This window comes from Nipponia nippon, unplaced genomic scaffold, assembly GCF_047370975.1.
Source record: "Nipponia nippon isolate SJK-2023a ecotype South Korea unplaced genomic scaffold, ASM4737097v1 scaffold_7, whole genome shotgun sequence".
NCBI classification, from domain to species: Eukaryota; Metazoa; Chordata; class Aves; order Pelecaniformes; family Threskiornithidae; genus Nipponia; species Nipponia nippon.
Genome location: NW_028262391.1, coordinates 21,517,432 through 21,523,431, shown reverse-complemented (window position 1 = coordinate 21,523,431; position 6,000 = coordinate 21,517,432). Strand labels below are relative to the sequence as shown.

General features: G+C 43.1%; 1 protein-coding gene across 1 annotated transcript in view; it reads right to left on the bottom strand.

Annotated features, from left to right (window-relative positions):
- Positions 1-1,857: 1,857 nt before the first annotated feature.
- EPHA4 (EPH receptor A4) overlaps positions 1,858-6,000 on the bottom strand; it is a 106,795-nt gene continuing 102,652 nt past the window's right edge. The window contains exon 18 of the mRNA XM_087738996.1: positions 1,858-4,346. The gene's annotated coding sequence lies outside the window, so the exon portion shown is untranslated. The remainder of the gene's footprint in view (positions 4,347-6,000) is intronic.

Below are 6,000 nucleotides of genomic sequence, written 5' to 3'. Positions count from 1 at the left end.
TCAAACGCAGCTCTAGTTTTAATTGTGCTGTTGATTTAGAGCATAACATGCTTTTTTTTTTTTTCTTCCCAATTGTCAAAACCCATTTTGTTTTTCTTGACATGTCTAGAACAGCCCCAACGTCTCTAGATAAACCATGCCTTTTCCTCACACTACTCCATGCTCAGCCCATGGGCAGCTATGTACATTGTCACTGAGATGCAAATATATAGGCTTTATCTGTAACAAGAATCACTTGCCTCATACTACTGTATAAATATGCAGAAAGAGCGAGGGGCAGAGAGAGAACAAATATCTTTTTGGTAAGGAAATATTCCAGTAAAATCCACATACTTGGAAGAAAATTAAACCACTGGGGTAAAAAGTTTTGGTAGGATGATTTTGTAGATTAGGGAGCTAAAAGGGAAAAGGAACCGAGAATCAGAAAGAGAAGGGAGAGTACCCGAGTGTTCAATCCTCACTGGACATTTGGGAACAGTTGTTTCCTAAAAAGATGTAAAGGTTTTGCTTTCATTTCACAATAAAACTCAATCATTCATAAAACTTTTTCTTTGTGTGTGTGAAATGGAATCTGTTTTTCCAGCCATGACACATTCTCTCTTAATACACCGGCTGGCCGAACAAAGGCACCAGAGAAACACCCAGTTGGCTGGCTTGCTCTCTCGGGTACAAAAGGACACCATGAACTTGCTTTTAAAATACAACAAACCCAGTGCCATCGGCAAGACTTTCTTGGGACCAATGCTGTTATGATACGGTTCTGCTGGCTTCACTGGAATCTTTCTCGAGAAGAATTGGGTTGTAATATTTTGCAAATAGGCAAGTCAAAAGCTTAAGCAAGTTTCTAGAAGAGCCACCACCCTTTTTGTGGTGCCCCTGAACTGTGTACATATATAATTCAGGTAGCTAAAGTGCCAGAAAGTCTGTATATCCTAAACTCAGCAGCAGTGTTGTAAAGAAGTGATGGTTAAGGACATTACACCCTTGGCACCTGGACTTCGCAGCGTGCGCCCATATGCGTGTTACCATTACACAGCAACATCCTTTACACAATATCCACTTTCTCAGTCTTGGCTTGGAGCCCTTGTCACAGAAACGGTCCCTCTCCATTTTGTGCTGCTCCCAACACTCTCATGCCTCTGGTTTGCATTTCATTCCTCAGCTTCTCCCTCCCCTCCCTCCTGCTCCTTTCACCTCCTCCCTCTCTGGCCACAAGTCTCCAGCACGAGCCCACCAACCCACGCAAACGTAGCCCACGAGCAGAGCAGCAAGTACAGTAACTCAGCAGCAAGGTGACGGCTCCCACGTTAGAGGCGAAATCCTGGCCCAAAGGAAGCTGCGAAAACTGTAGGATTTCTGCCAAGGTGACGCCTGGCCCCTGGCAAAGTACAGACAGTGGGAGACAGGAGAGGGAGGATATTCCCAGCTGATCCCAGGGGAGCAAATGAAACAACATTATGATCCTGCAGGTTTTTCTCAGGCATGGCACCCATGGATGCTACCTGGTCTCCAAGGAAAAAGCATCGAGATCATTAACAAGGTCAGCCTGACTGCAATCATTAACAAGGTCAGCCTGACTGCACCGTCCTTCCCACGTTACAAATATTCCGCACACCATGCAATCTGTGACGGTAACAAGAAAAAGTAATGTGCTTTAAGGAGTGGGAGTTACGCAGTTTAAATGAACTTTGGGAGTGCGCTCCTGTGAAATCTACTGAAGAGAATTAATCCCTTTGGGGCAAACACCAGGATTATTACTCCGAGTTCTGTATTTGTATCTGTTGTGAATAAACACTAAATAAAAAAACCATGCAATAATTAGAAATAGTCCATATTTCAGGTTTGTACAGCAACTACTTTATTATTTTCAAATGCAAATGTTTGCATTGTTTGCTATTTTACAATTTTACAAACTAGGTATAAAAGACCATAAATAAATGACATAAGTTATGTGTACCTAAAATTCATGGAGGGAAAAAAAATTACAAATTAAAACAAAATAGAAAAATCTCTATATCTAACCCAGAGATCATTCAAATGCACGAACCAAGAAATGCTGTTAGATTTTTTCAGTATGAACTAAATTATAATATGCCTCATACATTCTAATTTTAACCACAGTCCTTGCATATTCCAACATACTTGCAGTGATACAAAAAAATAAATGCACTCTTTTTATTTGTCTGATTAGTATTTCAGATTTTTTTTCTTCTGGTTATGAAAATGTCACATAAAAGAAAAATACTGCTTTTTAAGTCCTGTTTGCTGGTTACTTACCAGCCTTTTGTATTTTATACATATATATTTTTAATACATAAGATCCATCACAAAATTAGTACAGCAAGAAACCCGGACAAACATCAACCAGTGGTGTGTGAGCAGGACAATTTCTTAACAAACAGAGGCTTATCATGCGAGACGGTCCTGGTGATGCCCTCTTCCCTAACGGGAAGCAGCGCCGCGGCACCCGCTTTCCTTCTGCCCCCAGCTCCCTCCGGAGCAGCCGCCGCAGGTGGCCCGTGTCGGGCTGCGCAGTTGGCACCTCCTGCACCCTGGCCATGCCCGGCCTCTGCCGCCAGCGCGGCTGCCCTCGCTCCCCTTCCACGGACCTGCAGCTGCTCCTCCGCCAGAGCAGGCAGAATTACGGTTAACGAAGAACTCAGAGGGTCGGTGAGGAGGGAAAAGACGTGGAAGCGGGAGCAACTTTGGGACACCACTTTATAGCTCTGGTCAAGGCTGCGCTCTCTTTGAACGCAGCGCATCCAGCTTCCCCCACATCTGCTGGAGCGACCTGCGGTCTGGCGGCAGTTTGCTGTGCTGCACAGGGCGCCGCGGCAGACGCCAGCCCCCCGCGGCCAGGAAGCAAGCGGGGAGCACCGCCTGCCCCGCTCCAAACAGCCAGTGGCCGTACGTTCCCTGGGCTCTAGAGCACAGCTCCACTCAAACTAGCTTACACTACATTTACAGTGAATTCTCCAAACACAGAAAGCTTCTCTAGGTAGTACCAGTAAGTCGCAGCACTGTTCCTCGGGCCACGGAAGAGTGCCTTCTACTGCACTTCACCAGCTCTTCTTCACCCGCACGAGGAACAGGACACATTTCACAACTCGCTTGCTAACTACTGTAACCTTACAGGTCTTGTTGCATTTTTGTTCCTGAACTGTGCTGTGAGCAAATGAAGTGTTTTCATTATTACGTTACAAGATTTCACAGCTTGCACACAGAGCAAGGTGCTTCTGTGAATGGAAGAATTGCATATATATGTTCGCATTCAACAAGTCTTTAAAATCCTATTTTTGCAGATAGAAAAGGCTACTTAAGAATTCAGTTCAGGGTTACCAGTAGATGGAAATGCAGGTGTTGCCTCCATCACCTTGCCATTGAGAGACTGATTTATCTTGATCATGAACAGGACATTAGTACGAATAAACACTTATGAAAATCTTTAGCACCCTTATGGATCCTGTAATCCACAACTCCAAAACTAACTTGAAATTGCCCCTGTTTCAGGCTGCAGAGCTACTCATTAAGGTTAGTGTGGCAGCTAAAAAATACACTTATAGATACAGAAATTTAAACATTTTTTAATGTGTGTGTTCTTGCTACCATTGCAGACACGAGCTATTGGCCTGCTCTCATATGACAGGGGACTCCTGTGCTTCCAGAGATGTTTTCGGCACATTCACAGGCAGTTCTACACACAAGGTGACTCGCACACAAACACACGCACACAAGCACACATACGCACCTTTCAGAGGAGATAATAATCCATTATCCATTCAAGGAAAAAAAATATATTTATATCACTGCAATGGCACGTTTTGTGTAAAATGTCACTTCAGCAACGTATATAGGCAGCTCACAGGAACTGGGTTCTTTGCTGCGGCACCTGGCCTGGCGTCCATGGTAAGATGTGTAGTGCTCCGTCACCTGCATTCATCCGAGATGCAGCAGTGACAGCCAGGGGGATGAGGAGAGAAAATAACAAAATATATAAATAAAACCGAAGGTAGGAACAGAAAGCAGAAGGGGAGAAAAAAGAATCCAGAAGTCTGCAGGGCTGACACAGTACATTCCTCAGGTGATAACTGGGTGCTGAGTCTTATCGAGTTAGTTATCTCTCAATGAAGAAAAAAAACGAGGTGGGTGGCAAGGAAAAAAAAAGAGAAAGTAAAAGTCACGCTTTCTTCAGGGACCGATGACTGTTCAGCGTGTGTTTTTGAGAATCAGTGCTAGGGAAGACGCAACCGTGGATCCAGAAGGCTTCATGTCTAGTCTATGTTCCTCCATGGTCAATATGATCAATAGGACGGGCTATGAGGCCATGAAAGCAAAATCTAAGTTCCCTGCACAAAAAGAAAACACAAATATATTAAACAACATGCAACAAGACAGACACGCACACCTGCCCAAATGCCTCCTCTTAGATTTCCCAGCAGAAGCACTGCTGTAGGTAGCCAGCCCCTCCTTGACTGGTGCAACTGCTGATTCACATCAAAGGAAAAGACCTGAACTCATCCCTGCACCAGCAAAGAGGTGACGTGGCAGCAGGTTCATGGAATTAAACCTCTCCCCAGAGAGGGGAGAAGGATTTCCTAAAGGACAGAGGAGAAAGTAGGAAGAGATGCAATTCTCACACAAAATGGTGGCTGAACAGCAAATGCAGGAGGCCGCAGCGCGTTGCCATGCTCTTGCTGGCTGGTTCGGCTGTCTTGGGCCAGCCAGACAAATACAACCAGCAGTTCTCAAAGGGTGAGAACCCTTTGCCTTCCTTGTCCCTTTGCTTTCCCTCACACTATTTCAAAGTCTGGCTTCCATCATGTATCTTAAAACAGATATGTAATCTCTCTATATATGTGTGCCACCTTTTTTTTTTAATCTGCTCTCTTCCAGCTAAAATCACATTCAAGCTGATGCACCCTCACTGGTCATATTTTATCACAGGGAACACAACCATCAATGGCAGTTCTGAAAACCTGGCATCTGAGCTGCCTTCACAGTTTTCATTCTATAGGGACACAGTTTTTCATTTTGTGTGGAAAACACTGGAGTGTTTTGAATTACCGTTACTAGACTCCAAGAAAGTAATTTTACAAACTGGCCAAAAAATTGGGTGTATTTTGTTTTTACATAAAAAGACAATCTCAACAGAATGCAACAGATTTACAGCAAGAGGAAACTTAAAGTATCTCTGCACTTAAGACGCAAAAGAATTTTTGTTGCAGAAAGTACAAGTGTCAGGTCTTTAAAATGAGTAACCACTTCTTATGGTGCCTGGCAAAATGACATTAAGACATGCTGGTTTAAGTAGTTTTTTAAAAGAAATCTTAAATTTCATGAAATGGAAAAGCTTTTACAAGTAATACTGCAGAACAGTTTTTACTAAGCTGTCATGACTTGACAGGATTCAAATTTAGCATCCCATATTCTGAACAAGTTGTTTTCTGAGAAAGTTGGGGGTGAGGGAGAGTTAGTGGTTAAAATCAGCAAGTTATTGTTAAAAGTGACAAAAAGTGATGTGAGTGATGATACAGTAAGTGCAACTTGTCCAACTGAGTGAGCTGTTTTGGATTTAGAATAAATGCAATTATTAAAAAATCTGACATATAAAGCCACTAAATCATTTCTGAATTTGCTGTCAGGTGCGGAGTGGGACCAAGATATTATAGACCAAAGAACCAGTCTTAGCACCATCAAAATATAGATCTCGCCTTTCTGACATTGTGCCTGGCACAGCTGAAACACAATGTCTATTCTAGAGGATGTGTCACGAAAATCCTCCTCCTACCCAGCACAGCATGAGTAGGCCCAATCCTGTCTCTTTTCTAAGGTCCTCTCATCACTTTGGTCCTTGAAAGGACTTTAAAATGACTCTAATTTATACACTCTGTTCAAAAAGAGTAATAAAAGCTCCAATATAAAAAAATACAAGCCTAAATGTGTTCAGAGCTTTACCAGATAAAGCTTTATCTGATGTGACCTGATGAGGACAATCACATT